This window comes from Phycodurus eques, chromosome 10 (assembly GCF_024500275.1).
Source record: "Phycodurus eques isolate BA_2022a chromosome 10, UOR_Pequ_1.1, whole genome shotgun sequence".
Classification (NCBI taxonomy): Eukaryota; Metazoa; Chordata; class Actinopteri; order Syngnathiformes; family Syngnathidae; genus Phycodurus; species Phycodurus eques.
This window is the reverse complement of record NC_084534.1, coordinates 22,453,368-22,465,288: the sequence shown is the minus strand read 5'-3', so window position 1 is coordinate 22,465,288 and position 11,921 is coordinate 22,453,368.

Below are 11,921 nucleotides of genomic sequence, written 5' to 3'. Positions count from 1 at the left end.
ATATGTGACGGTGATTGTAAGGCAAGATAAATTCCAGATGCCGTCGTTGATCATTCAGGGCTGCTTGTGTTCAGTCTCGGGACTCGTTATTTTGTATACAGTCACACGGCCACCAAAGATGCCGTCGGTATGGAGAGACACTGGGGTTATTGGTATGATTGCTTACACGTAGCAGGCTTTTACTAAATATTGTATGGGAGCAACACCGGTGAGAGGAAGAAGATGCGATGAGTAATCAATATTAGATGAGTTCACTATCATAGAATAATAATCATCATAATGATAATTGTGCACCTGTTTTTTTTTAAATGTGACTTGGTCCCTGCATTTCGTGTTGCTGCTGTTTATACAGAACTGCGACTGAGAAAATACGAGGAATGATTGTCCCTAATGACAAAAAATATATAAAAAATCATTGAAAATGCCATTTCGATATTAACAAATGAATGTAATTAGGCTGGTCCATGTCTTTTGTATTTCAAACAAAAATGTTTTGTACTTAAAAGTTAAATACAACTGATATGTAATTTAATTTACATTTTCATTCATCTACTTTGCATCGGTTGATAATGATATGTTTTCATTTGATTATGTTTTATTTTATTTGTATTTAATTCAGTGATTCTTTCGCATACCAAAGGAGGAAGTCTGCGTACCACACTTTGAGAATCACTGAGATGAGATTGTTGAAGTGAAACATCCAAAGGGCTCCCACTGATAAAACAACTAACTACATTGAGCTTAATGGTGAGTTGCATTTTTAATCATTTGTTTTTAACTCTTTGACAAAATGTCTTTCCGTAAAACTGGTCTGTGGCGCGAAAAAGGTTCGGGACGCTTTACTGTGCTGAAAAAATATCGATTAATCGACTTCGACATGACTTTCTTCGCATTGTAGTCCATCCAGCCATCCATTTTCTTTACCGCTTATCCTCACTTGGGTCACGGGCTGCTGGAGCCTATCCCAGCTATCTCCAGGCGGGAGGCGAGGTACGCCCTGAACCGGTCACCAGCCAATCTCAGAGCACATAGAAACAAACAATCATTCGCCCTCACATTCACACCTACGGGCAATTTAGAGTCTTCAATCAACCTAGCACGCATGTTTTTGGGATGTGGGAGGAAACCGGAGTGCCCGGAGAAAACCCACGCAGGCACGGGGAGAACATGCAAACTCCACACAGGCGGGTCCGGGGATTGAACCCCAAGAACTGTGAGGCAGATATGCTAACCGGTCTCCACCGTGCCGGCCACATTATAGTCGACTACAAAAATATCTTTGTCGTTCAACTACCAGCTTTTGAAGTAGGAAAACAACATTAATATAATACTATAATGTAAGGTACAGTTGTCGGGTAGGTGTCATTTTTTGTCATTAGGGACAAATGAAAGTGGCTACTTTAAAGGACCTCTTTAAGGGTTCAGTTAGAATTTTCATATAAAAGTCTAGAGCTGTTCAATGATTAATTGGACCTTGTGATTCACACAGCACCTACCATCCCCCCCCCCCCCCCCCCCCCCCCTTTAAGTAATACGTCGTCCATTTATTCTCATTACATTCATGGCAAGAGGCAATGTAGCAAAACTTGCTCATTACGAGAGGGACTTAATTTAAGACTCATTGAGTAGTTGCGTGACCTTACGTTTACCATGAACGCTTTGCATGTACAGTACATTAGAGCGTGTGTTTTTATTTTTTCTATCCACAATAGTTCAGTGAAAAGAATCAGTCCTCTTAGTTTCTCCCTCACAAAGTTTCCTTGACCTGGGGTGCTTCCAAAAAGTGACTGAGGCCCGTCCCAGTTGGTGGACTGTGTATTAGCTTTAACACAACAGACAAAAGACAAGGGACGAGCAAAAAAAACTAAACCAACAAAAAGAATTGGGGAGCGTGAGGGGACTCGCTAAGATTGATGTGATTGCATGCACACAAGTGAGATACAGGCCAATTGCACGCACACACATGCACATGCACACGCACGCGCACACACCTAGGGCCCTGTGGTATATGATCCAGAAAGGGTGGGATAATGGAAAAGCCTGGAGGGGTATGTGGCCTGTGTCTTCTCCATAGCTACAACTCTCCACCGTCCGCTGCCTTGCAATCCATCAGACGCTCCACTGCAAAGCCTTGAGTCGGGTCTCCAAAACACTCATTAAAAGCAGGGCTTCCGCTAGCAAACAACGTGGGAAAGTTCATCATAGGAAACCAAAACATTTCATCTCAGCACTGCGAAAAAAAAACCCTGTGGTAGTAATAGTAATTAAAATGCCTTTTATTATTATTGAATGCAAAACATGTTTTTCTCTAAACTAAGAGTGGGGGGGAAAAAAGAAAGGATGAGAATTAAAAGAAATGAATCACATTTTAATTAAATCAATATATTTTCCCAATGCACAATGTTTCTCAATTCACGTCAATTTTGGTGGACAAACAAATGGTGAAGAAAAAAAGTGTTCATGGGAAGTGAATTCAAATATGAATTAAATAATTAAAATATGAAATAATTACTGAAATTACGATTTATAATATGTAATACGTATATTGAACTTTTTTAGTGATCATTTATCTCGTGGCCAATTTTATGCCGTTTTTGTTTTTTTTAAATCTCATAAAAATGTATAATATATGAATGCCATTCCATAGTTAAAAAGGGAATTAGATGCAAATGATTATGTGTATAAATGAGTGGACAGTCTGATATGTACCTCATACATGATTTTGGACAGATTATTTGAATGAACAGGCAGATGTTAATAATGCGTCTATGGGAGTGGACTGATTCATGTTTACATTTTTCTCTTTGAATTGACAGACATAACTTTACTGTATGCGCATATAAACAACATTTCATTATAAAACGTTGTTTTATTAATGTACTAATTGGACAAGTTGACTTAAAGCTCGACACGCCAAGCACTTTTCCCCGCTCCGCTGCTCTAAGTGTATGATGAGTTCACCATGATGACATGGAATTACGCCACTTCAATTAGTGCCGCCATCAGTGGCTCGTTAGACAGGTGCGCCATGAAAAACCCCTCCAATAGATGCACAGACGCCGAGAGAGTTCCTCAAGTGCGTATATTTATGCAAGTTTAAGATTGGAGATGGATTTTGATTCGACAGTTGTTGTTTTTTTGTGCGGTACTTGCTTCCCATTTTGTTAAGGCAAATTCAGAGATGCCAGTCTATAGTCTGTAAATCTCTTTGTTAGTCCAAGGGAGGAGAAATTCAATTTCTTCACTCCTTTATTTCATGTAATAAGACGGGGCAAACCGATATGCAGTAAATCCTCGCTATCCGCAGTGGTTATGTACCAAGCCCTGACGCGAATAGTGGAAATTGAATGGATGCCCCCCCCTCTCTACACGTGTTGCTCCGCCGTTTGTGTGCCATTATCTGTTGCTTAAAGGGTTATAACACTGCAACACCTGTTAGGCCATCTATAGCGTTTCTCATTGTGTTAACATTAAGTTAGGAGACTTAAAGGCTATGTGGTTGTTTTAAATACACGTGTAATTCATTTTTTTGAAGAATTGTTCACTGTCAGCCAAACTACTGCTTGTTCTGAAGATGAATTGAGTTCACTGCCACTATACAGCACACACACCTCAATTTTTTTGCTCTGATCTATGCCGAGCAATAGGTTGTATCTTGAAAGACTGAAAAGTCAAGTCACTCATATCTCAAGGCAACACTGTATTGTGTTGTACTAAAATGCTAATTATATTTATAATTTCATATGTACCTGTGGCTAGAAAGCGAAGCGTGTAGAGTCTCTGTCAGTGAATAGGGCGATCATTGCTAACAGCTTATCAAATATCCACACTCTCTCCTTTATTTTCGCCCCTTTCCTCTCTTTGTATTATCATATAGCGACAGCGGCCAGGACAATTTGCTTTTTTCTAGACAATCGCGTCATGTTGTTTGATGTTTAATACAAAACAATACAGTTCATTATATGTGGAGCCTCAAAACATAGTTTGGTTTCTCAACAAGAACACCAGGGCTTGCATGTTTTCCATTGCAGTTCAACGCCAGGAGTCAGCGACCGTAATTGGATTGTGATTGCTCAGTTCGGTCACGTCGCTCGGTGTGCAGAGGGCCTTAGAAAGGAGCAGGTCGTTTGGGCGTTATCTTGGGCGTTGCTGGAAAAAGCACAAAAATACAACGATAGGCGCAAAAGGTGAGTTTTTCAGGGAATAGTTTTAGTTGGGTTCAGTAGGGAAAAATTGCTAATGGTGACTCGGAAATCACTGGGGTTCAGCATATACACTTGTTCTCATAATATCGCGAATACGTTGCCCCAAAAAGCTCCATAAAAGACCTTGATACAGTCACCCCTTAGCCCCACATGATCTATTTTTGTCAATGCTGCAAGATGTGAACAAAACGAATAAAATAACACTTTTCTTTTTATGGCTGTCTAGCCCATATTCGTTCTTCTTTGGACAAGCATCCTCTTTGGATGGTAAAGCTTTATCACAGAACAGTTACTGTCTCCCAGCAGAAAAAGATTTGTACTTTATACTCATCTTAATGCATTTCTTTACAGCACTTTGTCTTCTTTCGGATTCCTGGTCAGACATCCACTGTCCACCTCTGCTTTCTGATGGGAATTAAAAAAGTGAGGAAAGCGCCAATAATGCCAGATGCTGTGGATGTAGAGAACCTGTAGTGAGAAGTGTGTGGGAATGTGAGGTCATATGTGTACAGTGTGTGTGTATAGTTAGGTCCATAAATATTGCTACATTGACACAGTTCTCATCTTTTTGGCTTGAATTTGATATGAAACAAACAAAATTTGCTTTAACTACAGACTTCCAGCTTTGATTTGAGGGTCTTTACAAATCAGGTGAACACTGGAGGAATTACAGCACTTTGTTATGTATGCCTCCCACTTTTTAAGAGACCAAAATTCATGGGACAAACTAACAATCACAAATCAAACTTTCACTTTTTAATACTTGGTTGCAAATCTTTTATAGTCAATTACAGGCTGTAGTCTAGACATCACCAGATGCGGGATTTCATCCCTGGTGATGCTCTGCCAGGCCTCTACTGCATCTTCGATCAGTGCCTGCTTGATCTTTGGGCATTACCCCTGCAGTTTTGTCTTCAGTGAGTGTAATGCATGCTCAGTCAGATTCAGGTCAGGTGAATGACTTGGCCGTTGGATGACATTCCACTTCTTTGCCTTAAAAAACTCTTTGGTTGCGTTCACAGTTTCTGAAGTAGGCTTTGGGTCATCTTCCATCTGCACTGTAACGCGCCGTCCGATGAGTTCTGAAGCATTTGACTGGACATGAGCCGATAATGTTGCCCAAAACACTTTAGAACTCATCCTCCTGCTTTTGTTTGTAGTTACAGTCCCGTTGGCAGCCATACATGCCCGCGTCATAGCACTACCACCACCATGCTTCACTGATGGTGGTACATTTAACAATGCAGTGAACGGACAGAAAGTTATGTGTGCATATTGATAGATGTTTACATATATTAACAGATGCCATCATAGGTGAGAGACCAGGCAGATGAGAAGTTGGGACACAACTAGATAAGCAGAGGGTTGTTGTTGGTTGGCAGTAGACTGCTTTAAGAGGAACACTTCTTAACAAGCTCCCACAATGCAGTGCAATGTAACAGGGAACCTGTTTTTTTTTTTTTTTTTTTTTTTTTTGCTGGTGGGAAGGCACAAAGGAGCTCGTTATGGCCGAAACTGCCTTGCCCTCAGTAAGAGCACCGTATCCCAACTCGGGCTTTGAATGCTAATCAATGCCGTGTTTTTTTTTTTTTTCACCAGTATTGTCAACAATGAGTTATTTGGTTCACAACAACCTTATCAGCCTAGTTCACACCCTACCTTACTTGTTTGTTCATCAGCGTCTGTATGACTCGTAATGTTCACGGTGCAAAAACAGTCCTCTCCAGTCGACCAAACACATTTAATTGCCAGTGATGTGATCCTGATATTTCACTTGAGAACTGTGAAGAGAAAAGTGTTAAACCATCATAAGCTGAAGTCCCCCCCACCCCCACCCCTTTTAAATACACTTCATCAGCCCACAGACTATAGGTTGTCTTTTTGCAATGCAGAGAACCTTTTAGTATTCTTGGCTTTTCAGAAGTTGCTCATTAGTTCATGTCTTCTTTTACCTTTCTGGTCTGGTTCTCTTTGTTCATGTGGTTATAGTGAGCTGTGATAAGTTGCACAGCAGTCTGTCTCCCTATCGAACGACCTGTTTTGCGTCTTGTGTGGAGAGACGGGTGAATTTTAAGTATTAAGTATTTCGACGGAAAGGCAGGTGTTTACATTGTGCGTATGTAAATGGAAAAACTGATTTTTATGTGAACATACAGTTGTTTTGAATACCTGTATATGGAAAAAAATAGCATCTATCCGTTGGCGCTAAGCCTCTAAGCAACGGATTGAACACAAACGGTGCAGTAACACGTTGACAGACAATATAACAGTACTCAGTCACATATTCTTTATCCAATGCAAATAATGACAAATATTAGTCCATCCATTCTTAACACCGCTTATCCTGTTCAGGGGCACAGAGTGTTGGAGCCTATCCTAGCTGACTTCGGGCGAAAGGCGGACTACACGTTGAACTGGTCTCCATTCAGTCGCAGGGCACATATAGACACGGACAACCATTCATACTCATATTCACACCGTCACCGAGTGGGAACTGAACCCACCCTGCCCGCACCAAAGTCAGGCGAGTGTACCACTACACCATCAGTGGGGACTAATATTAGTGTCAAACTGATGAGCTGAGAGGAGTTCTCAATGAAAAGTATATCCATCTGTCTCTTTTACTGACCCGAGGTCCACAATGGTCATTCAGTTGATGCAGTGTAACAAAGTTTAACAGTTTAATTCTTTGTAATTATGTCATTACCGTATGTTTTTATAAACATATGGCGTGCTAATAAATGTATATTAAAATCCCATTACCACAATTTATGTTTTTTTTGGGGGGGGGGGGGGGGGGGGGAGGCTGGAACGAATGAAGGGCATTTTAATGTATATGCGAATGGGATGGCAGGCAGTTGGACACGAGGTCGCCTTCTGTATTTGCTTAAACGGCAAGACGAGTCACACGGCCAATACTCCAGCAAAGGGCCTATGGGGGATGAGTGTCAGAGGATAAAGAGAGAAGCAGGACCATTGGAGGTGGAAAAGAAACTCTTTTTATAAAAAAAAAAACTTCAGTCCCTTGAGATCCTTATGTCAGGGGTCATCTTTGACTTGATAATCCTCCTTGTCTTGGCCACACTGGACCCACACTCACACACAGAGAAAGCCAAGAAAGGGAGTCCCAGGGGAGTGTAGCTACCTGTCACACTGCCTACATACCTCCAGGCTGTTGGCTGGTGAGGGGTGGCGGCTTGTCACCGTGCCCGACTACGATGTCACCTTTCGGAGATATGAATCTTAATAAGGTGGGGATGAAGGAGGGCCGAGCAGATGCATGTGTACGTTGCGTGCGTGTGTGTGTGTGTATGTGAGAGAGAGAGAGAGAGAGAGAGAGAGAGATGGTAAATCGCAGAGTACCGAGAGGTCCAGTTTGCTTCCTGCGGGCCGGATTATTTTTGGAAATGTAGAACAGTGTCTGCCAGAACTCACTTTTATCGCCTTTTTATTGATGCAACCCACCTGAACCACAAACAGGCGGCTGACGACAGTGTCATTTTAGCTATTACCTCTGATAAGGCTTAAATACTTGTCACGTGAGATGAGTGGCACTTATGAGCAATAGGTGGGGCCTGTCCACCCAACCCCCCGCAAGAAATAATTGCCGCCGTCTCACGTCTCTGTCCCAAGCTCACTAAACATGGACAAAAAAACAAACAAAAAACAGGAAGAGACCGGTTTGTCGCACTTGCCTGGATGGCTCAGAGTGCATCTCGTTCGGTCACGAGCGTGTCAGCAGCCTGCTGGAATTCAGGATCAGGATGAACTTTATTGTCCCTGAGGAAAATTTGTATCAATCTGTCATACGGGGGACAACTATACAAACAAAACACTACAAAAAATACAACATGCAGTAACTCGCAGGCACTGTTAGCAGACATAATAGAGCCACTAATAATAATGTTACAATATGCTTGAAATAGAACAGTGGCAATAATGAGAACAGAAGTCAATCCAATAAGGCATGAACGGGCCTGGAGAATGCTTGGCCGCGGCCGCCTCTGAGTGCGCCTCAGGGTCGGCCCGGAGCATACAACGTTCCACGGAATGTTACCGGTTCAATGTTGTATTTTTTGGAATGTACAATCAATTAAAAATATAAGGGAGGTGATCAAATATAAGGGAGGTGACGCGACGTACGCGGTGGTTTTCCAAGCTCAGCCGTGCAGCCGTCCGCGTGTAGGACACACACCAGCGTTATACAGCTTTACCCTTGATTTGAAGTAGTGAGCTGTCCTTTTTAACTTGTGTTGCCAACCGGAGTTAGACAATCCGTCCAAGAAACTATGCTAGTCTACTCTGCGAGAGGGTGCGCTATGTCGTCACAAGCCTCACGTGCGCGGCAAGTGATTGACAGACTATTCGGTCAGGCCTCCTGTCACTACAATCTCTGATCGGCTATTCTTCCCCTGTTGTGTCCAGTTGAAAAATAATAATTCAAATTAAATTAGAGTCATTAGATGGGGCAAGAGAATTTGTTTTGAATTTGAATTCTATTTAAATTCTAAATTTGCAGTGTTCTCCATTGAAGGTTTTCACTGTGTTATGTATTCACTTATAGTGTTTTTTGTTTGTTTGTTTGTTTGTTTTTGTTTGTTTTAAGAAACTCAACATTGAAATCCAAATGTGAAAAAGTTGGTTTTCAAAAGTGGACAGTTTGATTACGAGGATTTAGAGATGCATTAGCACATACTGGAGGTGATGTGTCCAGCCTTGGTGTAACTGCAGTTTGATATATTACGAGCATTTCTTTTTGCCAGGTGGCATTGATGTTGTACATCATCTGATTGGGACACATCAGCGACTTGTAAGTTGAGGTCACAGTGCAATGTAAACACCGACATGCACTCAGACTAATAACAGCGGGCTGAATCGTTCACCACGCAGTCCTCATAGTCTGTGTGTTTTTTGTTTTTTTATAAATAAGCCCCAATCAATATGCGATGCATTTTGAGAATTAAACAATTTCTATCTGGAACTTTTTTTCCTGGACTATGAAAGGGATTCCAAAAATGCGGTGCACAGACGTTTACATTGTGTGTAAGTTAACTGATAGACATGTACAGTACAATATGTACATTCTGTTTGTCAGTGGAAAATTTGATATTTTAATTGTGTATGTATGTGAATTGACAGCTGTTTATTTTGTGCGTAAATAAATTGTCTGACAGATGTTTACATTATGTATTTAAATGGATGGACAGATGTTAACTTTAGGTGTGCATGAATAGAAATTACATCTTGCCTTCGGATAGTTTGCTGGCGTGGCCACTTTAGAGCGCTTCGTTGTTGGCCGCGAGTGCAGGCGTCAAGGGGGTGAAAAAAAAAATCTTACGTGACAGCCAGCTTGTGAACAGGGGCTTCGCGCTGGTGTGGCAATTTAAGAGCGCCTCGTCGCGACATGGCAAAGCCCTGCTATGACCCGGTGGAACATATTCCAGCCAACGGATGCTTTAAGCGGATATATTTTCATGGCTCAAACATTTAATTATGTGTGGCATAAGAGAGATGCTCGATGAAGTAGCATCCATTTTTCCAGGTCAAAGTAGTGGCATTCGATTGACAGTTGAGTGGGGCGTAGTTTTAGAGCATTCAGCGTTTGAGTGTTGGGAATAGCTGGGTTTTTCATTGTTTTGAAGCCTCTTTTCAAATACTGTTCTTGGCAATTTTTTAAATCATTCAAGTTTGGCAGGGTTGTCAACTCTCATCGCTGTAGTGTGTCAAATTTACAAAATATTATTATTTATTGTGTTATTATTAATATTATTTTCAGTTTACAAGGACTTTAAGTGTGTATCAGAATGTATTTACATTATGTAGCACTAATACACAAACATGCCCGTTTTTTTTTTATTATCGTATTCCCATTTAATACCACTGCAACATGATCCATGACAATTCCCACACTCTCCTCATCACAGCACCAACCTCCTGTGCACTCGTCCATGCGGTGAGACCGTCACACACAAATCCATCCATGTGCACATTACATCTCGTCCTGACGCACGTCATCCCATCCAATTATTCCACTTCTCCCCGTGGCCCCCATTAGCGCTCTTCTCCCGTTCCCTTGTCCTGCAACAACACATTTGAATGACAATGCCGCATACCGGAGACACTCACCCGCTCACTCCGTCACTCTCCATTCTGAAGCCCCCTGCAGAAGAAGGGAAAACAACACCGGCAGGTTTCATACGGACGTTGTGAAATGACTATTTCCACACACAAAAGGGCTCCATTACTGTCACCTGACCTCTCTGCCTTATATCTGCAACCTCCTAATAAGATATCCCGGCATGCGTGGATCTGCTTTGGGTTGTGTTATTCCCAGGAATCGTTTTGGGATAATTCCGCTTCTTGTTTGCGTTAAGCTACTGTTGTTGCAGGTTTCTTTTTAACCTCAAAAACTGATGGCGTAATCAAAATATAGCACAACTGTAGTTTATTATGAAAAACAAAGTGCAAAACAGTGAATATTTCCACAAAGAAAAAAAAAAGAATAAAATAAAATAAATAAATACAGTCAAAAACTAAATACAGTGGTGAGTTGCGATACAAGTGACCTGACTGACGACTCGGTCTGGGAGAGGGTACTGTTTGCTTTATAGTACGGTCACACTATGTTCCCGGCGGCCACTGCAATCACATTTCAGGACACCTTGGACAAAACGGGATGGATGTGAGATAACATGGTGGGAAGGGATGGGCAAAGGTGACAGGCTTTGATTGCTGTGGCTGTCCAGCGAGATTTTTTAAATGTCCAAAAATTTGCAATGGGAGTCACGGTATGGATGTGTTAAAACTGGGTGAAGGCAGCAAAATGTCAACGTACGTAATGGTGTCACAAAACTTGGAAGCAGTCCGTAGTGGGACGCAAAGTATTTCCCCCGCATCTTTAAAATGTTGTCATGTTTGTTGCAAGTTTTAGCGATCGTGTATGGTAGCCATTTTGTCGCGTTCATATCACGGCGCATTGCATTCGAGTGTGCCCTAGCCACAAACGTGCTGCAAAGCTGCCCGGCATCCACGTTCCACCTGTAGAAAGTGTTAATAGAACAAGAAAAAAAATGTGTCGCACCTTGAGCCTAACATGAGAAATGTGAGGGGCCACATCAGATCGTGATGGGCCAGGAGGAAACTTACTGGCATCTGTGGTAGATGGCGGGCTGAACTGAAGTGAGTTCTTCTCAGCAGCCCCTAGACTCAACGATACCTTGATAGACAGTGAGAAAACTTAACAAGACTTGAATATGGACCAAAAAAATCCCACGGTGCACTATGTTCCGCGTAAACAGGGGGGCGCCCGTGGCCATTCAGGATAATTCCGCTTTCTGTTGCTTTAGCCGACAAAAGAGCACGAGTGACTCATGCATGCAGTCACTCTTCAGTGCAATTAGTATGCCAACTCCATGGTGGTCAAATCAGACGTTCATGCAGCACTAGTTGGACAAATACTTTGTAACTTTACTTCAGTAGATTATCCAGGTCACTGTGCTTTACTTGAAATATCTATTTGAAAAAGATGGTTGAGATCTTGGAGGTTGAGAATTGTTTGATGTTGTCGTCTACAAGATTGATAGGCCACAAATGCGTTCTGGCTTCTGGCGTTCAAGAATTCTCTGACTAATCTGGAAAAAAAAACACATACAGTACAGGAAATGCGTATTTTTTCACTTATTTAGCTTTTTTCCTCAGTTCACAATGTTAGCAAAG